Raw genomic sequence first — 27,613 nt, 5'->3', positions numbered from 1 at the left:
TCCTACAGGAGACTTTCCAAGGTTCATAAAGGAATAACATGGGAAAAGCCCAGACAAACAAGTGGAAAGGAGTGTGGAATTACAGAAGTGCACCCTGGGACTCTCCAATGATATTACTAATTATCAACCAAAGCATGTAGGGTAATGGTTGACCATAGATGAGCAAGTTACAGTTGCTTTGTGGATGTCCCTAGCTCTTACAGGGGAGGATATGATTTTACAGAGAAGCATTTGTTTGTTGTCCTGTCATGGCCATGCTCAATCATTTGTTTATTGGATATTATATTTATTTACATTTCAAATATTATCACCTTTCCTGGGTTCCCCTCTGCAAAGTGCCTATCCTCTTGCCACTCCCTCTGCTTCTATGTGGGTGCTCCCCCAGCCACCCACCCACTCCAGTCTTACTGCCTTAGCATTCCCCTATACTGGGGCATCGAGCCTTCACAGGACCAAGGGTCTCTCCTCCCACTGATGTCAGATAATACCATCTTCTACTACATGTGCAGCTGGAGCTATGGGCCCTCCTCCATGTGTACTCTGGTTGGTGATATCTGGGGAATCTTGTTGTTCTTCCTATGGGGTTGCAAACCCCTTCAGCTCCTCCAGTCCTTTCCCTAATTCCTCCATTGGGGTCCCCATGCTCAGTCCAAAGGTTGGCTGCAAGCATTGTCTCTGTACTGATCAGGCTCCAGCAAAGCCTCTCAGGAGACAGCTATATCAGACTCCTGTTAGCAGGTAATTCTTGGCATCCACAATAGTGCCTGGGTTTATTGTCTGTATATAGGATGGATCTCCAGGTGTGGCAGTCTCTGGATGGCCTTTCCTTCAATCTGTGCTGCACACTTTGTCCTCGTATTTCGTTTAGACAAGAGCAATTCTGGGTTAAAAATTTGGAGATGGGTGGGTGGCCCCATTCCCCCAACAGGGGGCCTTGCCTAACCTCTGGATATGGACTCTACAGGTTCTCCCCTCCCCTTTGTTGAGTATTTAGCTAATTTCCTTCCCGTTGGGTCCTGGAGGCATCTTACTTTCCTGGCATCTGGGACTTTCTGGTGGCTACCCACAGTTCCTCATCCCCCATTGCTACACAACTCTGTACAATTTCCCGACTTCTGTATATCATCCCCAATTCATCCCATACCTCATTCTGCCTCCCCCATTTCCCCCCTCCTCTCTTCCTCCCAAATCCCTCCCACCCTATACTTCCTGTGAGTATTTTGTTCCCCCTTCTAAGGACTGAAGAATCCAAACTTTGATCTTCTTTCTTCTTCACCTTCATATGGTCTTTGAGTTGTATCGTGGGTATTGCTAGCTTTTTGCCTACATCCACTTACCAGTGAGTACATTTCATGTGTGTGCTTCTATGACTGGTTACCTCACTCGTGATGATATTTTCTAGATCCATCCACTTGACTGTCAATTTCATTAAGTCATTGTTTTTAATAGCTGAGTAGTACTCCATTGTGTAATTGTACCACAATTTCTGTATCCATTTTTCTGTTGAGGGACATCTGGGTTCTTTCCATCTTCTGGTCATTAGAAATAAGGCTGCTAAGAACACAGTGGAACATGTGTCCTTGTTATATGTTGGAGCATCTTTTGGATATATGTCCAGGAGAGGTATATAAGGGTAATCAGGTAGTACAATTTCCAATTTTCTGAGGAACCTCCAGACTAATTTCCAGAGTGGTTGTACCAACTTGCAATCCCACCAACAATGGAAGAAGATTCCTCTTTCTCCACATCCTTGCCAGCATCTGCTGTCACCTGAGATTTTTGATCTTAGTCTTTCTGACTGGTATGAAGTATAATCTCAGGGTCATTTTGATTTGCATTTCCCTGATGATTAAGGATGTTGAACATTTTTTCAGGAGCTTCTCTGCCATTCAGTATTCTCAGTTGAGAATTCTTTGTTTAGTTCCATACCCTACTTATTGATAGGGTTATTTGGTTCTCCAACTTCTTGAGTTCTTTGTATATGTTGGATATTAACCCTCTTTCAGGTGTAGGATTCTTAAAGATCTTTTCCCAACCTGTTGGTTACTGTTTTGTCCTATTGACAGTGTTCTTTGCCTAATAGAACCTTTGCAATTTTATGAGGTACCATTTGTAGATTGTTGATCTTAGAGCATAAGCCATTGGTATTATGTTGAGGAAATTTTCCTCTGTGCTCATGTGCTCTTTCCTACTTTCTCTTCTATTAGATTCAGTATATCTGGTTTTATGGGGAGGTCCTTGATCCACTTGAACTTGAGCTTTGTACAAGGAGATGAAAATGGATCTATTTACATTCTTCCACATGATGACTTCCAGTTGAATCAGCATCATTTGTTAAAAATGCTGTCTTCTATCAACAGGATAGTTTTTGCTCCTTTATCAAAGATCAGGAGACCATAGGTATGTGGGCTCATTTCTGGGTCCTCAATTCTATTCTATTGATCTACCTGCCTGTCACTGTACCAATACCATGCAGTTTTTTATCAGGATTGCAAATACAGGTCAGGGATGGTGATTCCCCCAGAATTCCTTTGTTGAGAATAGTTTTCACTATCCTGGGTTTTTGGTTGTTTCAATTTAATTTACAAATAGTTCTTTTAAACTGTATGAAGAATTGAACTGGGATTTTGATGGAGATTGTATTGAATCTGTAGATTGCTTTTGGCAAGATGGGCATTTTTACTATATTAATCCTGCCAATCCATGAACATGGAAGATATTTCCATCTTCTATAATCATCTTTAATTTCTTTCTTCAGAAGCTTGAAGTTCTTGTCATACAGATCTTTCACTTGTTTAGTTAGAGTCATGCCAAAATACTTTATATGGTTTGTGACTATTGTGAAGGGTATCATTTCCCTAGTTTCTTTATCAGCCTGTTTATCCTTTGAGTAGAGGAAGGCCACTGATTTGTTTGAGTTAATTTTATATCCAGCTACTTCACCGAAGCTGTTTATCAGGCGTAGGAGTTCTCTGGTGAAATTTGTGGGATCATTTAAATATACTATCATATCATCTGCAAATAGTGGTATTTTGACTTCTTCCTTTCCAGTTTGCATCCTGTTGACCTCACTTTCTTTTTCTAATTGCTCTAGCTAGGGCTTTGAGTACTATATTAAGTAGATATGGAGATATGGGCAGCCTTCTCTAATCCCTGATGTGAGTGGGATTGCTTCAATTTTCTCGCCATTTAGTTGACTATTGATTGGATATATATTGCTTTTACTATGTTTAGATATAGGCCTTGAATTCTGGATTTTTCCATGTCTTTTAACATGAAGGCATGTTGAATTTTGTCAAATACTTTCTCAGCATCCAATGAGATGATCATGTGTTTTATTTTTTCTTTCAGTTTGTTTATATAGTGAATTATATTGATGGATTAATTCATATTGAACCATCCCTGCATCCCTGGGATGAAACCAATTTGATTGTGGTGAATAATCTTTTTGATGTGTTTGAATTCAGTTTGTGAGAATATTATTGAGTATTTTTTGCATTGATATCCATAAGGGAAATTGCTCTCAAGTTCTCTTTCTTTGTTATGTCTTTGTGTGGTTTAGGTATATGAATAATTGTGGCTTCATAGAATGAATCTGGTAGTGTTCTGTGGGGCATTGGGCTATGCAAAGACAGTCGAGATGAGGTCTGAACCCTGGTAGAACCTGAATGGTGATAATTCATTTACATGGCATGGTAGGCATTCCCTCATGTTTCCTGGACTCAAGGCTCCTGTCGAAGTTACTGCCCCCACAGCCCCCACAAGAGAAGTGTGGCTAGTAGTCAGGTAGACCATGTCCCAAGCTTCTGACCTTCAGGCTAGACTCCTCCCAGTTACCTAGCAACAGTAAGATAACAGTCCACCATAAGAGGGTCTGCTTGTCCCCACCTCACTCTCTTACTCTCTCTTCCTCTTCCTCTTTCTTTCTTACTCTCTAGCCTTTATTCTCTCTCTCCTCCTCCTCCCCATTTCTCTCCTCTTGGCCATGGCTGGTCTCTCTCTCTCTCTTTTCTACTATTCTCCTTTTTCCCTGCCTTTCTACAAGAAAGCTCTAAAACCAAGACCATCTCTGTTCATCATGGCCCACTGTACTTGGATGATAGGATAGGCTTTTCTCCTAATGAGCCTTTTCTAATCTCCTGTCAGGCCTTCCTGTGCTCCAGCCATGGACCAGGCTAAGGATTCTTGCCTGCGTGGGAACCTCTCTCCCTCAACCCTCTTTCCTGTATCCCCAGGTCCGAGGGTGTCTCCCTGGGGCTCCTGGTATAGGGGACTGCCTCTTGTCCAACCCCTGTAGAGTGGAGTCAGTGGCTTAGATCCCCACCCAGGGCAGAGTGGAAAGTGTCTGGCAGCCCTCCCAAGTCTGCCTGTCCAAAGCATAGGAGGAACTCTGGCAGGGCGTGGGCTTCTTCCCTCCCTCATTTTCTCCTAAACCCCCTTAGTTTCCCAACAGTGTTCCTTCTGTTTCTGTTCTGTGGAATATTTTGAAGAGTTCTGGTATTAGGTCTTCTTTGAAGGTCTGATAGAATTCTGCACTAAACCCATCTGGTCCTCAGCCTTTTTTTCCTTGGGAGACTTTTTCTTTAGGGGGACTTTTTCTGTATCCATGACCTGTCCATTGATAAGAGTGGGGTTTTAAAGTCTCCCACTATTATTGTGCCCAGTGCAATGCTTTAGTAAAGTTTCTTTTATGAATGCGAATGCTCTTATATTTAGAGCATAGATGTTCAGAATTAAGAGTACATCTTGGTCCATTTTTCCTTTGATGAGTATGAAGTGTCCTTTCTTATCTCTTTTGGTAACTTTTGGTTGAAAATTGATTTTTATTTAATATTAAAATGGTTACTCCAGCTTGTTTCTTAAGACTATTTGCTTGGAAAATTATTTTCCAGTCTTCTGATTCTCAGGTAGTGTCTGTCTTTGTTACTGCGGTAGGTTTCCTGTATGCAGCAAAATTCTGGGTATGTTTACATATCCAGTTCATTAGTCTATATCATTTCATTGGGGAATTGATTCCATTGATGTTAAGAGATATTAAGGACCAGTGTTTATTGCTTCCTGTTATTTTTGTTGTTAGAGGTAGAATTATGTTTGTGTGGCTATCTTCTTATAGGTTTGTTGAAAGAAGATTGCTTTCTTGCTTTTTCTAGAGTGTAGTTTCCCTTCTTGTGCTGAAGTTTCCCATCTATTTTCCTTTGTAGGGCTGGGTTTGTGGAAAGATATTGTGTAAATCTGGTTTTGTCATGGAATATCTTGTTTTCTCCATCTATGGTAATTGAGAGTTTTGCTGGCCTCACATTTGTGTTCTCTTAGTATCTGTATGACACCTGCCCAGTATCATATAGCTTTTAGAGTCTCTGTTGAGAAGTCTGGTGTAATTCTAATAAGTCTGCCTTTATATGTTACTTGACCTTTTCCCTTATTGCTTTTAATATTTTCTTTGTTTTGGGCATTTGATGTTCTGATTATTATGTGACAGGAGGAATTTCTTTTGTGGTCCAATCTATTTGGAGTTCTGTAGGCTTCTTGTATGTTTATGGGTATCTCTTTCTTTAGGTTAGGGGAGTTTTCTTCTATAATTTTGTTAAAGATATTTACTGACCCTTTGAGTTGGGAATCTTCACTGTCTTCTATACAAATTTTCCTTAGGTTTGGTCATCTCATTGTGTCCTGGATTTGCTGGATGTTTTGGGTTAGGAGCTTTTTACATTTTGCATTTTCCTTGACTATTGTGTCAATGTTTTTTATGGTATTTTCTTTTTATTTATTTATTTATTTATTTATTTATTTATTTATTTATTTATTCATTCATTCATTCATTTAATATTTTCTTTATACATTTCAAATGCTATCCCGAAAGTTCCCTATACCCTCCCTTCACCCTGCTCCTCTACCCACCCACTCCCACTTCCTAGCCCTGGCATTCCCCTGTATTGGGGCATATAAAGTTTGCAATACCAAGAGGCCTCTCTTCCCAGAGAGTACTCTGATCACATGAGATCTATGGTATTTTCTACACCTGAAATTCACTCTTCTATCTCTTGTATTCTGTTGGTGATGCTTGCATCTATGACTCCTGATCTCTTTCCTAGGTTTTCTATCTCCAGGGTTGTCTCTCTTTGTGATTTCTTTATTGTTTTTACTTCCATTTTTAGATCCTGGATGATTTTGTTCAATTTCCTCATCTGTTTGTGTTTTCCTGTATTTCTTTAAGGAATTTATGTGTTTCCTCTTTAAGGACTTTTACCTGTTTACCTATGTTCTCCTGTATTTCTTTAAGGGAGTTATTTATGTACTTCTTAAATTCCTCTATCATCATCATGAGATGTGAATTAAATCAGAAATCTTGTTTTTCCAGTGTGTTGGGGTATCTATGGCTTGCTGTGGTGGAAGAACTGGGTTTTGATGGTGTCAAGTAGCCTTGGTTTCTGTTGATTAGTTCCTTGGGTTTTCCTCCTGCCATCTGGTTATCTCTGGTGTTAGCTGGTCTTACTGCCCAGTTTGTTCCTCCTGTGAGCCAGCCTGAGAGTCTGTGTGTAGCCTCTCCCAGCCTGAAGTGGGCTGGTGCAGACCTTGTTGCCACTGAGGTGGGGCCACCTGTGGTGCAGCTTTCCTACTTGGCTGGCTTCTTTTGATGTGTCAACTGCCCTGCTCTTCTCTGAGATCCTGCTGCCTGCTGAGACACCTTTTGACAATCCACCTTGCTCAGCGTCTTTAGGCTGGCTCTAGGCACCAAGGAAGGACTGGTGGGGATTGAGGGGGGGGGCTTTCCCCTTTATAAGCACAGTCTCTCAGTAAACTCTCGGGCTTTGATCAGAGCAATTTGTCTTGGCCTCATTCTTCTCTTGCAGTCTAAGTCTCTTTTTCAGCCCCAGCCTGCCTTTCAGGAGTACCCGGTTCTTGTAGGCTGAGAGCGGCTTACAACTACACCTGTGATCTTAGATGTATCAGCACTCCTGGGAGACTAGCTCTCTGCTGGCAGGATTTGGGTATGGAAAGCTGTGGTACAGGGTTATCTCCAGGGTGCAAATGGGAATCAGAAGGATCCTGTCCCTGGCTGCTCCATGGTTCCTGTGCCCCATAGCCTTCTGGCAGGCCTCACTTGGGCCAGGTATTGGAGCAGTAGTAAAGGTCTTCCCTGTGAACTTAGGTGTGACAGCACTCCTGGAAGACCAGTTCTCTCCTGGCAGGATTTGGGTATGAAGAGCTGTGGCACAGGGTTAGCTCCGGAGCACAGATGGAAACTGGAAGGATCCTGTCCTGGCCATGCTCAGTCTTAATAGCCTAAATGGTTACTCACCCACACCATATATTTTATGATGTGATACAATGTGGTATCTGGCAAGACACAGGTATACTTTGGAAAAATGTAGTTCTAATTCATATTTGTAGGATATATAGGGAAGATAAGAAAGGCAGGAATTGAAAGCTTTCATGATTATGTCCTTCGTTCCTTTCTGCTTGTTCCCCCTGCTCCACCAGGTATCCCTACTCCCTGGGTCCTCAAGTCTCTTGAGGGTTTGTTGAGTCTTCTATCACTGAGACCAGACCAGGCAGTCGTCTACTATATGTGTGTCTGGGACCTTAGACCAGTTACTGTATGCTGCCTGGTTGGTGGTTCAGCTTCTGAGAGATCTCAGGTCCAAGATAGTTAAGACTGCTGGTCTTCCAATGAGATCACTCCCCTATTCAGGTTCTTCCAACATTTCTTTAGTTCAACCACAGGGTTCCCCAGTTTCAGTCAATTGGTTGGGTGTAAGTATCTGTCTCAGTCAGCTGCTTGTTGGGTCTCTTGAAGGATAGCTATTCTAGTCTCCTGTTTGTAAGCACACCATAGCATCAGTAATAGTGTCAGGCCTTGGAGCCTCCTCTTGAGATGGGTAGCAAGTTGGGCCAGACACTGGATATCCATTCCCTTAGTCTCTTCTCCATTTTTGCCCCTGCAGTTGCTCTAAACAGGAACAATTCTGGGTCCGATTTTTTGGATGTGGGGTGGCTTGTTGTTTTTTAAAAATAAAGAAAGGTTGAATGAGTAAATGAATGAATGAGTGAATGAATGGATGAATGAATGAAAATCTAGCTACTGGAGTAGAGAGGGAAAATCAATTTTCTTCAGCAAAGTGACACTGGGCATATCAACCACTCCAGAACAGACATCATGTTCAGGAGTGACTGACCAACATACAATAGACTCCACAGATTTTGAATACTTTTATTTAGAGTTAGACTTTAATGTTGTTTTGTTTTGTTTTGTTTTGTTTCTTTTGGGGCATGATTTAATTTTGTTTTCTTGGTTTGGACGAGTTTTGTTGTTGTATTAGATTTTTGTTTGTTTGTTTAAGATAGAGCTTAATGTTGGGTAGGTAGGGAAAAGGAGATGACCTGGGAGGCAGACATGGAAGAATGTGAAGGAGAGGAACAATCTGATCAAACATATTTAAATTTAAATTTTCAATTCAATGATAAAGCTTTTGACTGAATAATTTAGGAATCTCTCCACCATTTGTACTCTTGTCCAAGATCTCAACTTTGCACAGGGAGCAATTTCAAGAAATAGATGACCACTCAGTTTCATAAAATAGTTTCATAAAACGTGATACTTTTTATCTTCCTGAGAACAAATTGGGCATGATTAAAAAGAGCATGGTTCATATTGTTTTTTCACTATCTTCATACAACTGCATGTCAAATTCAATTATCACTTCATTTGTATCTCTTCTTTTATGAAGAAGAAGGGGTACTGATTTCAAAAACTTTGAGTTGTTCTCTAGCACATCTTTGCCTTCTCGTGGCTGTTCAGTGTTTTCCCTAGATATTGAAACAGACATTGTAGACATAGTACAGAAATTATAACAATTTTATCCACTCCCACAATGACTTCCTAAGCTGTTTTGTTCTAATGCAAACTGGCAGTTTTAGTTTTCAAACTAAACTTTAGTTTTAGTTTAAAACACAGTTAAAACAAAAAACCCAAATCAACATATTCTTCATCAACCAGATGAGATTTTATAGTAAATGTGTCTTCTTTGAAGAAACAAAAAGAGTTTCAACCTATCTGGTTCTGAGCATCCTGGAAAGATTTTTACAGCCTTTGAAAGCAAACTGTTGTGAGACCTGGTCCTTTAAGTCATGGTAGTAAATCAATAGACCAACGATTTTATTTGCTGTCTTCTCCAACAGTATTGAAGAACTGTCCAGAAAAAAGGACTCTGAGAGAGGGGTTCCATTATATCTGCTGAGCAGAGGCCTATGTTATTGATTTGTTTATTAAGAGGAGAAATGGGGACTACAAACTTGGAGTAAAAGGCCTGTGTTTTACTTTCTTTGCTCATTGAAAGGAATAAATACTATATAACCACAAAGCACATTAGTAGATCTTATAATTACACATGTTAGATATGACTCCCCACACAAATTGCTGCTGTGACTATGATTATATGTTGGTTCTGCTCAGAGGAATGTTAATAAAAAATTTACAGTGATTTTATAAAGGAGACTTTAGCACAGTAGCAATAATAAAGAAGTGGAGTGAACATGGCTATCACACACTCACAGCTCAGTTAGCCTTTCTGCCTGGGACATAAGTCATGAGCAGCTTAAGCACAGAGAGAAGAATGGTGTTTGAGCGTGGGTCCCTGACCTGTCACCTTTAAATAAGAAGCACTAACTGCTACTTTACTTTCATTTTCAAAACTTGCTAATTAAAAATATTTGCAGTAGCTGGGCGGTGGTGGTGCACGCCTTTAATCCCAGCACTTGGGAGGCAGAGGCAGGTGGATTTCTGAGTTTGAGGCCAGCCTCGTCTACAAAGTGAGATCCAGGGCAGCCAGGGCTATACAGAGAAACCCTGTCTCGAAAAAAAAATATTTGCAGTAATCCCCACTTATTAACTAGCTCTTATATGCCTAGAATATCACTTGTGTTATTTCATTTACTTGGCACAATTTACCCAGGACCTACATGGTTACTTTCTTAATGGATGAAGTAAGTGGGCCTTTGTTCGGTATGTTGTTTAAGATCATACACAAGTAGAAAAATTGCACTGTTGATTTTATTTTCTCTCACTTCACAGTTCATTGCTTTAACTCTATTTAACTGTCCAGTGTTTTGTTTAGTTTTCATATATCTGTGTGTGTCTGTTTGAGTATGTGTGTATGTTTGTATATCTATCTTGTATATATATTATGTGTGGTATATATACACAGGTGTATAACATGTCTCAATTATAAGGTTACTGTTGCTGTGATAAACACCAATGCCATGAAACTTGAAGAAAAAAGGTTTCAATTTAGCTTACATCTCTTAGGTCATGAGCCAACATTGGGGGAAGTCAGAGCAGAAACTCATGGCAGGAGTCTGGAGGCAGGAGGCATGGAGTGCTGCTTACTGACTTGTTCCTCATCGCCTGCTCAACCTACATTCTTATACCACTCAGGACAATGGCTCATAGGTGGCACCACCAACAGTGCATTGGGCCCTCCAGCATCAATCAACAATCAAGAAAACACCCTAAATATTTGCCTAGAGGCAATATGGTGGATGCATTTTTCTCAACTGAGGCTCCTTCTTACAGATACATCTCTAGCTTGTGTCATGATGACAGAAAAATGAAAGACTTTCACCCCTGTATGTGTGGAGGATAGAGGAGGTTATCAGATGTTCTACTCTATCCCTATTCATTTTATTTCAAGATGGAATCTTTTACTGAGCCTGGAACTATACCATACACCAGCAAATCTGTCTAGTTTCCCTTTCCATAGAGCTTAGTTTACAGGTGCACATGGCCATAACCAACTTTTTACATGATGATGACCTGGGATTTGAACTCAGGTTCTCATGCTTAAAGCTCACTTTTGCCACCTCCCCAGCCCACATGCCTAACCTTTTAAAGTTAGATTTGATTAAGTGCAGGGAATAAGTGAACTATTTCACTCTGTTTTAATTTTTAGGACACTATTATTCATTTTGAAATTAAAGTTCACAGAGTTATTCAATGAAAAATATAGGCTTTATTTGAATCAAACTAGGCATCATTTAATACAGAGGTTGCATTAAATTAAAACACCCTTCAAAGCATTAATGTTCTTTTCCACAGCAAAAATAATTTTCTATTTCCTTTTCTTTTCCCCTCTAACTTAAAGCAGTAACTGATGGATACAGTGAATGAGCACGCCTTTACTTCAATCATTTTCTTTGGGTGACTTCTCTTAAGCTGTTGATGAGGCACCTATCTTGAGGAATGCACAGTTCACTGATAAGGGCAAAGCAGCATTTTAGGAGTTAGAATAGGTTATTTTCTATACTGCTCCCATCCCTCCATTCATCCCCATCCCTGGGTCCTTGTCTTCTGTTAGAATTTTTGCCACTACAGCTTCTGTTGTAGATAACAGAAAGGCCACCTCATCAGCCATCATTAAAGCAGTTATTATAGCCTTTGTGGAATCAGTGTTCTCCTTTCATACTATGTTCACAAAATCTCTGAGCACAGCATCATAACTGACACCGAGGAACTCTGCAGAGCTTTCTCAACTATCAAAGATCCTTTCCATACCTGTTCTCTTTGTAATAGTCACTGCAGTAAGCTTGAGCACTTTTGTATAAGTTCTATATGTATTTCCTGATCTTCATTAGCAGGCTTTAATTGGTCCAAGGTTGGGATAGAATGTACCCTAGGACACCTTGAACAGCTGCCCTCATAGTATTGGGGACATTCATGAGTTTTTCTCTGTTCTCATTCACTAGGCATAACTTTTCCCTTCATCCTTCAGCACATCTGCTCCATCTAAGGCTTAGTCCAGTTTCCCCTCAGCTTTTCTTCTTCATAAACACTACCTGTGATATGTGACTTGAATAATATGTTTCTCAATTTGAATCGTTTCAACTTTTCTTTTTCTTTTTTCCTATTTTATTGCTTATTTTATCTATTTTATTTTTAAATTAGATATTTTCTTTATTTACATTTCAAATGTTATCCCCTTTCCTTGTTTCCCCTCTGAAAATCCTCCTCTCTCCCCCCCCCACACACTCAGTAACCTACTTACACTGGTTCCCCTATCTGGCATTTCCCTACACTTGGCTATCGAGCCCTCACAGGACCAAGGCCTTCTCCTCTCATTGATGTCCCACACTGCTATCCTCTGCTACATATGTGGCTGGAGCCATGGGTCCCTCCAAATGTACGCTTTGGTTGGTGGTTTAGTCCCTAGAAGCTCTGTAGGTACTAGTTGGTTCATATTGTTGTTCTTCCTATAGTGCTGCAAACACCTTCAGCGCCTTGGGTACTTTCTCTAGCTCCTCCATTGGAGATCCTGTGCTCCCTCCAATGGATGGCTGTGATCATCCACTTCTGTATTTGTCAGGCACTGGCAGAGGCTCCCAGGAGACAGCTACATCAGGTTCCTGTCAGCAAGAACTTATTGGCATCCACAATAGTACCTGGGTTTGGTAACTATATATGGGATGGATTCCCATATGGGAGTCTCTGCATGGCCTTTCCTTCAGTTTCTGCTTGACACTTTGTATCTTCTCCCATGGGTATTTTGATCCCCCTTCTAAGGACCAAAGCATCCAAACTTTGGTCTTCCTTCTTTTTGAGCTTCATGTGGTCTGTGCATTGTATCCTGGATATTCTGTATTTTGGGGCTAATTTCCACTTATCAGTGAGTGCATACTAAGTGTGTTCTTTGTGATTGTGTTACCACACTCATGATGATATTTTCTAGTTCCATTCATTTGCCTAGGAATTTCATGAATTCATTGTTTTTAATAGCTAAGTAGTACTCTATTGTGTAAATGTGTACCACATTTTCTATATCCATTCCTCTGATGAGGGAAATCTGAGTTCTTTCCAGCTCTGGCTATTATAAATAAGGCTGCTATGAACATAGTGGGCCATGTGTCCTTATTACATGTTGGAGCATCTTCTGGGTATATGCCCATGCATGGTATATTTGGGTTCTTATATAGTAATATGTCCAATTTTCAGAGGAACCTCCAGACTGATTTCCTGAGTGGTTGTACCAGCTTGCAATCCCACCAGCAATGCAGGAGTGTTCCTCTTTTCCCACATTTTTGAAAGCATCTGTTGTCACCTGAGATTTTGATTTTAGTCATTCTGACTGGTGTGAGATGTAACCTCAGGGTCATCTTGATTTACATTTCCCTGATGACTAGGGATGTTAAACATTTCTTTAGGTGCTTTTTGGCCATTCAGTATTCCTCAGTTGAGAATTCTTTGTTTAGTTCTGTACCCCATTTTTAGTAGGGTTATTTGGTTCTCTGGAGTCTAACTTCTTGAGTTCTTTGTATATATTAGATATTAGCCTTCTACTGGATATAGGGTTGGTAAAGATCTTTTCCCAACCTGTTGGTTGCCTTTTTGTCCTATTGACAGTGTCCTTTGCCTTACAGAACCTTTGCAATTTTATGAGGTCCCATTTGTCAATTTTTGATCTTAGAGTATAAACTATCGCTTCAGGAAAATTACCCCTATGACCATATGCTCATGGATCTTCTCCACTTTCTTTTCTATTAGTTTCAGTGTATTTGGTTTTATGTGGAGCTCCTTGATCCACTTGGACACGAGCTTTGTACAAGGAAATGAGAATGTACTGTTTTACATTCTTCTAAATGCTAACTGCCAGTTGATCTGGCACTATTCATTGAAAATACTGTCTTTTTCCCCACTTGATCGTTTTAGCTCCTTTGTGAAAGATCAAGTGACCATAGATGCTTGGGTTCATTTCTGGTTCTTCAGTTCTATTCCATTGATCTACCTGCCTGTCACTGCACCAATACCATGCAGTTTTTATCACAATTGTTCTGTAGAACAGCTTGAGGTCCCAGAATCTGATTCCCCCAGAAGTTCTTTTATTGTTGAAAAGAGTTTTTGCTATCCTTTTTTTTGTTGTTGTTGTTATTCCAGGTGAATTTGAGAATTACTCTTTCTAACTCTATGAAGAATTGAGTTGGAATTCTGATGGGGATTGCATTGAATCTGTAGATTGCTTTTGGCAAGATGGACATTTTTACTATATTAATCCTACCAATCCATGAGCATGGAGATCTTTTCATCATCTGAAATCTTCTTGATTTCTTTCTTTAGAGACTTGAAGTTCTTCTCATATAGATCTTTCCCTAGCTTACTTAGAGTCCCACCAAGATATTTTATATTGTTTGTGACAATTATGAAGGGTGTCATTCCCTTAATTTCCTTTTGAGTCTGTTTATCCTTTGACTAGAGGAAGGCCACTGATTTGTTTGAATTAATTTTATATCCAGCCACTTTGCTGAACTTGTTTTTCAATTGTAGATATTCTCTGGTGGAATATTTTGGGATTCTTAATTATACTATCATATCATGTGCAAATAGTGATATTTTGACTTCTTCCTTTTCAATTTGTATTCCTTTGACCTCCTTTTGTTGTTTACTTGCTCTGGCTAGGCCTTTGAGTACTATATTGGACAGAGAGGCACAGAGAGAGAGAGAGAGAGAGAGAGAGAGAGAGAGAGAGAGAGAGAGAGAGAGAGAAAGAGAAGACATCCTTGTATAGTCCCTGATTTTAGTTGGATTGCTTCAAATTTCTCTCCATTTAGTTTGAAGGTGGCTACTTATTTGCTGTATATTGCCTTTACTATGTTTAGGTATGGGCCTTGAATTCCTGGTCTTTCCAAGACTTTTATCATGAAGGGGTGTTGGATTTTGTCAAATGTTTTCTCTGCATCTAATGACATTATTGTGTGGTTTTTTTTTCCCTTGAGTTACTGAAAGCTCTAGAACAAAAAGAAGTAAATAGACCCAAGAGGAGTGGAAGGCAGGAAATAATCAAACTCAGGGCTGAAATCAACTAAGTAGAAACAACTAACCTAGGAGCTAGATCTTTGAGAAAATCACCAAGATAGATAAGCCCTTATCCAAACTAATCAGAGGGAACAGATACAGTACCCAAATCAATAAAATCAGGAATGCAAAGTAAGACCTAACAATGGAAACTGAGGAAATCCAAAAAAATCATCAGATCCTACTACAAAAACCTATACTCAACTAAACTGAAAAATCTGAATGAAATGGACAATTTTCTGGACAGATACCAGATACCAAAGGTAAATCAGGATCAGATAAATGATCTAAATAATCCCATAACCCCTAAATAAATAAAACAGGCATTAATAGTCTTGCAACAACAACAAAAAAGCCCAGGACCAGATGGGTTTAGTGCAGAGTTCTATCAGACCTTCTAAGAAGACCTAGTACCAATTCTCAAACTATTCCACAAAATAGAAACAGAAGGAACACAGCCCAATTCATTCTATGAAACCACAATTACTCATATACCTAAACCATACAAAGACCCAACAAAGAAGGAGAAGTTCAAACCAATTTCCCTAATGAATATCAATACAAAATATACTCAATAAATGTCTCCCAAACCGTATCCAAGAATACATCAATACATCATCCATCATAATCAAGTAGGCTTCATCCCAGGGATGCAGTGATGGTTCAATATATGGAAACACATCAACCTAATACACTATATAAACAAATACCATTTCCTTTCAAAAGCATGACATCATCTTTGGTGACAATGATCTTTCCTACTTTTCCTAACTTATCAGCTTGAACATCTTTAAGGTTTATATTCAATCATGTTTTCTTCAAATAACGTAGCACCAATAACAATAATCATATTTTCAAGCTAGTTCTTCTCATTATCCCCAGTTTATGGAATTCTGATGAACTTTTAGTCTTTTCAAACCAGTGTTCCTGGAATTTCTGCATCAACACCTTTAGCAATCATTTCCAAGGGCTTTCTTCCAATGGTGAACACCAGCCTTGTCAAGAGCAACTTCAATGGACTGCACATTAGATATTTTCTTTTTCCTCAACAGAACACAGGCATCTTGGGATTTACATTTTTTAGTTTTTGATATATTAATATAATATGGAGAACTATATCTTCTATGAAACTTCCGGCCTCCAATAATTTCAATTCATAATTTAGAATTTTACCATACTCAACTGAAGGATGCTTTTACTTCCAATGTTTTGTTTGTTTGTTTGTTGTCTTACTGTTGTTGCATCAGAAATGACGTTTCCAATATTCAGGAATTGTAGCAACCTGAGAGATTTCTGTCCAGATTGTCACTGGTGACCATGCTTTTTAAATTCAGTAATTACAGCATCAACAGCCAGAAACACATTTTGCCTACTTTCCACTGGATTACCACCTTTGGTACTCTTTTCTAGGCCCTCCTTGACCACAGCACATGCCAGGACAGTAACAATTGTGGTGCTACTCCAGCTTCATCCATGTTAATAGCAAACATCTTGAAGAAGTTAGCTCTGATACTTTTATGTGGGGAGCGGGTGTGGAGGCAGTCCCAAAGGCGCCAGGGACTGCAGCTAAGTCGTATGACTTGCACCTGACTTCCTCATATAAACCACAAACATCGTGAGAGCTGCGCAGGTGTACCAGATTACTGGCGAAGCCATTTTGGTGAAGATATGCCCCTGCTGCCCTGATTAGCTGAAGCTGTGTGCCTGGTGAGGTGGCGTGGCTTGCTGTGCGTGGATGAGAACTGATAGTATATAAGAGTGAGAGGCCCAGGGCTCGGGGTCTTTCGCCTACACAGTCAATGCTCTCCCAATAAACGTGTTGCAGAAGGATCCTGCTGTGGCGTCTTACTTGCTGGCGAGTCAGGCGTCTCACACTTTTATACTTTTCCTGTAAGTCAATTGATTTGCAACTGTCACACTCTCTTCCCCTGGGCTCTATTGTAACAGTGGCAACATTAACTAAAAGGTCATCAAACTTGAAACATTTAAGACTCAGGTATCCCCACTAAATTTACATCTTTCAAGTGAGACAAGGAGCTAATTCTGTCAGGAACTTCTTGTAACAAGGGATTTGGGGTTTTCAAAACATTTCTTTGGAGTGGAAGCACATATAACAAGGCAGGTGTTCTGTTGTGTGTGAAGAAAAATTCTTAATTAGCTAACAAATGTAAACTGGATTCATCATGGCATTTCAAAACAATAGCTTTATTTGACTCCCTCCCTACTCCTTCATCCTCAATATTCTTGCTTCCCATCTGTACCAAAAAAAAAAAAAAAAAAAGTAGATACCGAAGACTGGTACAAACGGGCTATATGGCTGTTGTAGTTTTATAGAGACACTTCTACACTGATATACTCAGTGGCTTTGTCAGGGAACACATTTAACAGCAGTGATGGAGCCTTACATAAGTATGCATCCCTTGATGATATTTAGCAAATAATTGACTTATGACACAGTCTTTGAAAGGAAGCAGATTTTTATTTCTACAAATATCTAAAAATCTAAGTAAAGTAAACATATTTCTAAAATTTAATGACTCATTCCTAAAAGAAGGTATTACTTGTTTGTACCAACACCCAAAGGATACAACTCTCCTTAGGTAGCAGTGATGAAAGAAGCCTGCAGACAAGAGTTACAAGTATATACGAAGATAAGTTTGGCAAGTAGTATCTTCAGTCTTCATCAACGGAGCGTATATTCACTATATTTGATCATGTGATTCTATAACTCATTATATGAGTTTGATTGATATCTCTTTGATGTGTCTTGATGCTCTTCTACATCATACGTCTTCCGTGATGCTATTTCTTTTGCTAACCATGTCCAAAAATGTTAAAATAAATTGCAGGGATACACAGTGGGAAATGAAGCTTACCAGGTGGAAGAGCAAATGAAATTAAGCTCTTGACCAAATGTCCGTAAAATTGACTTGACTTAATAAATTTGACGCAAATTGAGTTGTATCATTTGCATGCACACATACATACATGTCTTTAACTTGCCAAGTACATCTTCTTGCCACTGCCCTCTTTAAAAATCTCATGAATAAATAAATATAAATTGGTTATTTTTATTTTTAAGAAAATCCACCCTTTTATCTGCAATTGAAGACCAAGTATATACTAGCTTACATACGCAGAGATACAGTCTTTAAAGGACATGGGAAAATGAGAATGCCAATGACAGATCTGGTGTTAGATTGCCATGTTGTTTTTTAAAGAAGTAGTACTTTAAGTTCATCACAATTTTTTTTTAATATTTTACATCAATTTATTTGGTAGGGATGTCTTACATGCCATGGCATGAGTGTGAGGGTTGGAGCACAACTTGTTGAAGTAAGTTTTCCTCTTATATCATGTGACTTGAACTCAGGTCACTGGTCTCTGTGACAATGAGTCAGCTGTATGACCACAACACAGTTTCTTGATGTAAACTGGCTACTTTCATTAAGGATTTTTATAAGTTAGATAGATAAATAGATGATAGATAACAGATAGATATGGATAGGGATATAAAGAGACATAAGTATAAGTGATATATATATATAGGCACATATTTAAACACAATATAATCTATGAAAGCTTGGAGTGAGAACATTGTGTCAACTCCTGTAACTTATTTTTATATCCTTTAGGATATACCTTCACTATCTTTCAGTAAGCTTTTTCTTCATCCCTTCTTCCTATTTGTAACAACTAAATACATTTCCTATTTGATCTACTATCTTCATAATAGTAAAACTATAGTTGTCTCATCTATCTTGTCTACAAAACTATAAATGTATAATAACTGATAACCTGCTTACTCTTGAGTACAAGATCCTAGCATATGCCCAGTATATAAAATATGTTCAATAGTTGTTTATTGAACTGAACATAATCATTTCAGAGACTGGTTTGAGTAAATAAATTCATTCTAAAGTAATCGCCAAATGCTGTTTAACAATATCCTTGAAGTAAACAAATTTCTATCCTGGAAGAAGACTTTTTAAGACTTAAAAAGAACATAACACATAGGTCTTAGAAATTCCCTGAAACTTGCAAAATTCACAAAGCCTTTGTCTCCCTTATGTTTAATTAGCAGTAAAGACAGCTGAGAAAGAGGAAACTCTTATACCTGTATAGTCCTTCAAGTTGTACAAAGAACTCAAGGGTTTTTGTTCTCATGAGTCCTTATCCATGCAAGCATGTGTTTTTCAGTAAAATACCTGCCACTGAATCCTCTGTATTTCTGTGAGTATCCCCTTATCCAGATCCCTGTAAATTACCTCACTAACTTCAAGTTATCAAATTTTACTTCAGTAGAATGCTTTCTTTTGTTTGTTATTGGTGCCTTATCTGCAGGGAACAGAGTCCCTTTTAAAGCCTCCCCAGGAAACATATAACACAAAGTATGCAATAGTCCCAAATAAATGCTTCTTATCTCATTTCTTGCCACAGATACTGACATTTGTAGTAGAGCAATGAGTTTCAGCATTTCTTTGTACCAGGTAACCCCTCAGAACAAGAGCATGCAACATACCATTGGTTAGTTGGTTAGACATGAATTCATCTCATGTTAACATTAGACAAGTAAAAATAAGTTCACCTCTGTGTATTTGGCTTGCTCATGAGAAAAAATTAATAACAATAATAATAATAATAATTTTTACTTGGCAGAGGAACCAGGGCATATTCCTTGTCAAATGTGACAGATCAAAGATGATAAAAGTTGATTCTATCAATTAGATTAAATGATAAGCTAAAATGTTAATATAAGTCTTCAAAGCACAGATTTAGAATTATTAATTATTTCTAACAGCTATGATTTAATAATATGTAAAGAACATATTAAAGGATAAAAAAGTTAACATGAGAAATTTATAACTCTCCATTAATTAAAATTCCATATTCAATAAATTTTTCTTCTAGGCAAGCAGATATCTTTTAGTTTTTTTAAATGACTATCTTATTTTATGAAGCACAGTATAGTAGTTTGATATATGTATATAATAAGAAGTAATTAAATCAGAACAGTGAATATTTTACTTTAAGCATTAAAAAATTTTAATTAACATATCTAATTGTCCACATTTATGGATACGATACAGTATGCTATTTTAATGTAACTGTATATTATGCCATGATTTTGAGTCTTCAAGATCTTCTCTTATAGTTATTCATAAATATGTAACAGGCTACTGTGAACTCTGACTGTGGTCCTCATGGCTGCCATTGTGTTCTGTTAGGTAAGTATTGTCCAAATACACATAAGCAGATCCTCCTTTTCTTACATCTAATCATTTTTCATACATTCCAAATGACTTTTTAAAGATATTCATATGAAAGAGTAAAAATTATATTTACATTTATGTACCTGAGTCATTTCACTTTTACCATTTCATCTAAGATGGTAATTAAATCACTTTACACAGACCTCTACTTCTGTAGGAACAAATGGAGAAAGGTCATCTTATTATAGTGTTCAGTATTAGAAATGTTAGCTAATGTATAGATTCCAATTATATTTTAAAAAAATAATTCATGACACAACATAAAACCAGTAAAATTTTATGTACTATATTATGATATAAACTTTTTATGTTGAAAATTACAACCGGGGGATTTATAGTAAGAAGTATAATTCAATTTTCTCTAATACTGTTGAATACTCTCCTGCCCACTAATACACTTAGCCCAATTCATTCTACAGACCAAGATTTCACTGTAAAAGAAATTCAGCTCAGTAAGAAGTTGTCATAGCACAGAAATTCAATGGGATAGACATGATTTTAGAATGAAGAGCTAGTAGGAGAGAAAGTGGAAATCACTTTGAACACACTGGTGCAGGAGATGACTTCCTAAACAGAACATGGATAATACAGGCTCTAAGATCAACAATTCATAAATGGAGCCTCGTGAAACTGAAAAGCTTCTTCATGGCATAGGACACCATCCTTTAGACAACGTGGCAGCCTACAAGATGAGAAAAGATTTTGTACCAACTACATATCCAATAAAGGTCTAATATCCAAAGTATATAAAGAACTTAAGAAGCTAGACATCAAATAAACAAATAATCCAAATAAAAGGTGTATTACAGATCTAAACAGAGAATTCTCAACAAAGGGATTTCAAATGGTTGAGAAACACTTAAATGTTTGGCATCTTTAGTCATCAGTGAAATGAAAATCAAAACTACTTTGTGATTCCTTTTTACACTTTTCAAAATGATTCAGATAAAAAATGCAAGTGACAAATAATGCTGGGGAAGATGTGGAATAAGCCAACACTCCTTTATTGCTAGTGCAAACTTGTACAAGTACTATGGAAATCAATATGATGGCTCCCCAGAAAACTGAAAATTGATCTACTTTAAGACCCAGATATACCATTTTTTTGGCATACACTTAGAGAATGTTCTAACCTACCAGAAGTACACTTGCTCAACTATTTTGACTGTGTTTGTTCAGAATAGTCAGAAGTTGAAAACAACCTAGATGTCTTTCAACTGAAGAATGAATAAAGAAATAGTGGTACATTTACACTATGGGGTATTGTTCAGCTGTTAAAAATGACATGATAAGGTTTGTAGTCAAATAGAAGGAACTAGGGAAAAAATCATCCTGAGTGAGGTAATCTAAACCAAGAAAGACAAACATGGTATTAACTCACTTATATATAGAGGTTGGCTATTAAGTAAATGATAACCAAGCTACAAATCACAGACTCTAAGAGGTTAGGTTAAAACAAATGGCTCCAGTCAGGATACATAAATCTCCTTGGAAAGGGTAATAAAATATATTTCATGGGTGGAAATGGGGATCTGGTTGGGGTGGAAGTGGGAGGGATTAGGTGGAAGCAAGAAGTGATAGAGTAATATAATGCCAGGAGAGACAGCTGGGCTTCCAGGGCACTTAGTTGGTGGAAACCTAGTGCAGTAGAAATTTTCTGGATTCTCTAAGAATGCTCCTAGTGAGAATTCCTAGTAATGGGAGATATGGAGTCTAAACTGGTCATTGTTTTGTCAGGCAAGCCTTACAGAAGTGGAGTGGGTTGCATTTGGTTGAATTGTTATCCAAGAGGGGGTGGGTTGTGGAAATCCCTAAACAACCTTGGCTGATGCTAGGACAGAGGGTAGATCTCTAAAAACTGACAATGGGACCCCATTGCAAAGGACAGCATCTACATAGGTCTTTGGATGTGGAGAAGTAAAGCTAGTGCCTTCATGAAGACTTCATCCCTACATTCTAGTTTCTTTGACATGGGAAGGTACTTTTTAGATTACTGAAAGAGACACCTGTACAGCAACCCAGCCACAAAATCCTCAACCCACAATCTTTCCTCTCTGGAAGACGTACTGGGGCAATGGTGGTACAGAACTTGTGGTTCTGGCCAACTAATGTCTGATTAAAATTGAAGCTCAAGTCATGAAAGAGAGTTCATGACCTATAATGCCTAGATAGGCCAGAGACCTAAGGTAGAACTTAACATGCCCAACCTCCAAAAAACATATATGGAGAGAGAGGGAGAGAGAGACAGAGAGAGAGAGACAGAGACAGAGACAGAGAGACAGAGACAGAGTGACAGAGACAGAGAGAGACAGAGAGACAGAGAGACAGAGGGAGACAGAGAGAGAGAGACAGAGAGACAGAGAGACAGAGACAGAGTGAAACAGAGACAGACAGAGGGAGAGACAGAAAGAATGAAAGAAAGAAAGAAAGAAAGAAAGAAAGAAAGAAAGAAAGAAAGAAAGAAAGAAAGAAAGAAAGAAAGAAAGGGAGACTTTCTATGGCAGCAGAGACCTACCTACAGCGATTCATTTTGAGAAAAGTGAGTTTAAATTAGAGGTCTCTACTGGGTCACTCCCCTCAGAGTTCATTCAGTTAACCCCAGGGGAAAAGGAAGAGGAAAGACTATAGGAGCCAAAGGAATCTTGGATACCAGATAAACATGACCCACAAAATCAAGTAAGCAGGGTTCATATGGGCACAGACAGACTGAAGTGACAAACACAGTGCCTGTTCATTATGGCTGTTAGCTTGGTGTTTCTGTGTGACTACTAACAATCGGAACAGGTATATGTCTATCTCTTTTGCTTGCTCTTTTCCTCCTTGGGACTCTTTTCTTCCTATTGAGTTGCCTTGTTCAGCCTCAGTGTGAGTGTTTTTGCCTTATCTTATTGTGTCCTGTTTTGTCATGTTTGGTTGTTATCTCTTTGAGACCTGTTCTTTAATGAAGGGAAACAGATAGGGAGCAGATCTAGGGAAGAGGGCAAGGTTGGGAGGGGAGTTAGGAGGAGTGGAGGGAGGGGAAACTGAGGTCAGGATATAGTGTATGAGACAAGAATCTATTTCAAATCCATATATACATACATACACATACATACATACAAACATACATACAAAGTAGAAAAACGTTGTAAATTTGCAAGGGATTAGCAGCTAATATAATATAAGGGATTCCAAAAAGTCACCAGCAAAAGATAAAAGTCAGTTATAGAGGGTAAAACTGGCTCAACCATGGCAAGAACAGGTCTGAGCATAGCAAATATAGTGCCAACAGATTTTGCCTTTTACCCTTCTTCCTATAGATAAAAGTCTTTAGTGCCAGGCCTAGCACTCCCATAGAAGGGACAGTGTAACACGGTTCCTACCCCTGGAACAGAACCAACAGGACACAGGTCTCCATGAGTTGCTATAGGCATAAGGCTAGTGTGCATACTAATGTACATATTTTTCATCTTCTAGGGAATGTTCTTCCTGGCATGGTTACTGGGGGGTATGCTCTCCCTGCAAGGTTAATGCATAATAATTGGAAACCGCACAATTCCAGGAGTCAAGGGGGTGTTTAATATCTTTCAGCAAAAATGGTAATTGTGTGACCTTCAGGACAGGCGTTAAGACTGTGGGAAAGACTTTTGAAAACATGAGCTCAAGTATATATAATCAAGATTTCTCAGCTATGCAAAATATAAGGATGCAATATCAATTGCATAAAGGGCTTTGTGGACTCAAAAGAACACCAGCACTTGCACTAATGAGTCCATAAATGGAAAAATACTTTAAAAAGAATCAACAACAATAAACAAAAACAGAAACAAACAAACAACAAAAACAAGGCTCATGACTCAAGTAATAAAGAGAGACCAGAAATTGAGGAAGGTAAACGAGTAGAAATCTCAGGGATCCCACCTAGCTAAGCTTATTTTTTGTGGTTACAAAGGCAGGCAAATCTTTAGGACTTGTGTTTAAAAAATGTACTTGCTGTCTTTTTTCTAAGAATCAAGGGGATAATATCATAAAATAATGATTCGTGAGATAACCAAAAGGAACCTGAAGTAGATGACTGAATTGATTGTAAATAAGGCACCCGGCTTTGGTTTGCAAGAGCCGAGCTATCTAGAGAGCTAACACAGCTCCTTTTAAATTTTGTCTAGCAGATTTTCTGACTTCAGTCAGCAAACCCATGAACTACCTAGAGAGCTGTCTTGAGCAGAACACAGAGCAGTCAGCTTGTACCCATTGCTGACTTTGAAATGTTTCTTCCAACACTCTCAAACACTCCTTCCTCCAGACCTCTCTCCCAAGCAGAGGCTGTACCTTGGTAATTTAGATTACATTTCCAAAGCTATTCCCCAAGGTCTATTACCTCATTTGACCACTGACTCAATCCTGAGACAAAACACCAAGGTCCAACAATCAAAATTTATTATTTGGCTAATATACTTAATCAGGATTTACCAGTACACCCTAGTGAAGACTTTCACTTTTTCTCCTTAAAAATCCATCCTGAAACAAAAAAGCTGCTTGTTTCCTTAATTCTTGCTGCTGCTGCTGCTGCTGCTGCTACTTCCTGCCTGACTTTGCAGTGCCATTCTGACCCCCATTACCCTCTAGGAAAATAAATCTCTTTTGGGCTGAGAATCTTGTGCATGGATATGTTCTGTACTAACCCAAGAGGACCTGTGTAGGCAGCCGGCGCCTAAAAGATGGTGCCAGTCTCCGGTCTCTGGCGCCGATCTCCGCCAACACCACTGCACAGGCACTAGCCTGAATCTGGGGCCAACCCTTCCCGAGCCGGTGCATGCAAATTAAGGTGCCGGCAGACTGACCAATCCCAGGAGGACACATAGCCCTCCCCAGTGCTGGGGTGTATATAAGGAGTCCTCCCTGGGTTCCCAGGGTTCCTGTAGCATCGAGGCATTCCTGCATTAAAGCTGTTGAGAAGAATACAACCGTGTTCCGTTTTTCCTTGCCGGACGAGGTGGGCACAACAGACCTGCCTCCCTTTCACCAGTAAAATTGGAAATTTAAATAAATAGGATATTTGTCAAAGGAAGACTTTCAGTTAACCAACAGGCCAAGAAACAAAACAAAACAAAACAAAACAAAACAACAAATCTTTACTTACTTAACCACAAACTTACAGACATATAAAGTGAAAGGAAACCAAACCCACAATAAGATATCATCTAGTTACAGGAAGAATGACTATTTTATTATCAAAAAGACAAACACTAATAAGCACATGTTAAAGCTATGGAGAAAAGAACAGATATTCATGTTGACCATGGAAATGTAAATAATACAAACATTATAGAAAACAGTTTATATATTTCAAAAGTATTCTTAAAAATCTTGGTACTACAGAGAAGGCCCAGTGAATAAAAGCCCCTCTTCCAAAGCACTTAAATTCAGTTCTCAAAATACATCCAGCTTACAAACACTGCTAACTCCAGCTCTAGGGGCCCTGACATCTGTGGCTTCAAGTAGTGACTGTCCTCATGTACATATAACTTCCTATAACAAAAAAATGTAATGTTATTAAATGCCATTAATTATTTTAATCATCAATTAATAGCAATAAATAATTATAATAAAATTAATTCATTTATAATGGAATATATTATTTTATATACATATACCATACAAGAATTTTAAAATACATAGTACAATTTATACTAGCAGATTGGCATCCATGTTTAATATTCTAGGCTCTATGAGTTATTTCACACACACACACACACACACACACACACACACAGACATACACACATACACCCAAGCATATGTGCTACAACATTCTGCTTCTCTGCCTGGAGTGTACAGGTGTTCAAATACTGCTACTATGCTAGCCAGGAGAAAGTAGGTCAAATTCCAAAACTGGACTCCACAGCCCATGTTTTCCTTCGGGGCTACAAGCTGAACTGGGAAGGGAAAAGTGGGGTCTGGAACAAATGCTGTTATCCAAGTCTCCTCTCTGGGTACCTGGGTGCTGGTATACCACCTGGAATGATTCCACTAATGGTCACTTATTCAGAGGTAAGGATCAGCATGTAGAAGAGACTTCTGAATTCCCAGGTTTATTGCAGTTGGAATCATAATGACTTAGAAACAACCAAGAATCCCTTTAATTAATGAACTGATGAAGAAAATGTAACAATGAATACGACACTCCTTATCCACAAAACCACGATTTTCTGTCATTTGTAACAATATCAGTGCATCTAAAGCTCTTTAGATGACATAAAATAATCCAGGCACAGAAATATAAGTAATTTATGACCACCCTAATAAGGGTATATGGAAGTGTGTAACATCATGAGTGTTGGAGGAAGAACTGTGGTCAGGGAAGGTAAGGAAAAATGTAGGGGAGATGGATAGCGTTTGCTCATGTGTACAAACTACAAGTAAAAGAATCCAGAGTTGTGGTGAGTTTACTATGCATGAAAATTGTGAAGTCTCCATTTCAAAATAGCCAAAAAAGATGTTAATGTTTACATTATGAATAAATGAAAAACACTTGCAGACCTATGTATTTTTAAATTGCTTTGGGTAGTATACAAAATATACATGAATAGAAACATCAATTGACTCCCTCATAATTGCCCACTTATACACACACACAAATACCATACAATATTTTTAAAAATTATAATATAAGCCATAGAATGGATCTTACATAATATAGTTTAGACTGGCAGACTGGCATCCATGTTGAATACTCTAGGCTAAATGAGTTATTTCTCTTTGTGCATCTCCTTGCCACCGAATTTAATGAAGCAGAAATTAGCATGGCTGAGTGGCAGGTGCCTTTTAGGGTTGCTATGGTTTCTGTATCACCTTTGAGTTCTATTATAGAGCAGCATCTGCGAGCAAACTCTGTTGCACATTCTGAGCAGGCTCTTCTATTCTCTTTCTGAAAACTCATTATGCATCTTAATATATTTTAAAGCCTCTCTCCAATAGTCTTGTATTGGCTTCTTGCTCCAAAGGATTAAGCCAATATATATAATGTGTGTGTGTGTGTGTGTGTGTGTGTGTGTGTGTGTGTGTGTATTAAGCCAATACATATATGTTTACATACGTATATACATACACATACAGCATACAGGTACACACACACACAGCCATCAATGGATAATGTATTGTCTTGCTTACATTTATCTAAGTGCTTCTCATCTCCTCTGAGGAACAATTTTAACTACTGGTTCCACATTGATCTAAGCAGTTTGAACTATAATATTCACAACCTCTATTACTTTTGAGTTAACTAATAAATAAAAGCTTAAAAATATTCTGATACAGGAACTCAAACAGGTTACATTTGGGATGTTATTGTATGCATATAATAACAATTGATGAAAAACGAGACCATAAAGATGGGGAGAGTAGAGAGGAGTATATGGGAGGGTTTGGAAGGAAGAATAGGAAAAATGAAATGTAATTAAAATACAATCAGGACAAAACAAATGAACAGAAGAAAAAACAAAACAAAACAAGATAAAACATC

This window comes from Mus caroli, chromosome 8 (assembly GCF_900094665.2).
Source record: "Mus caroli chromosome 8, CAROLI_EIJ_v1.1, whole genome shotgun sequence".
NCBI classification, from domain to species: domain Eukaryota; kingdom Metazoa; phylum Chordata; class Mammalia; order Rodentia; family Muridae; genus Mus; species Mus caroli.
This window is presented reverse-complemented; position numbering follows the sequence as displayed.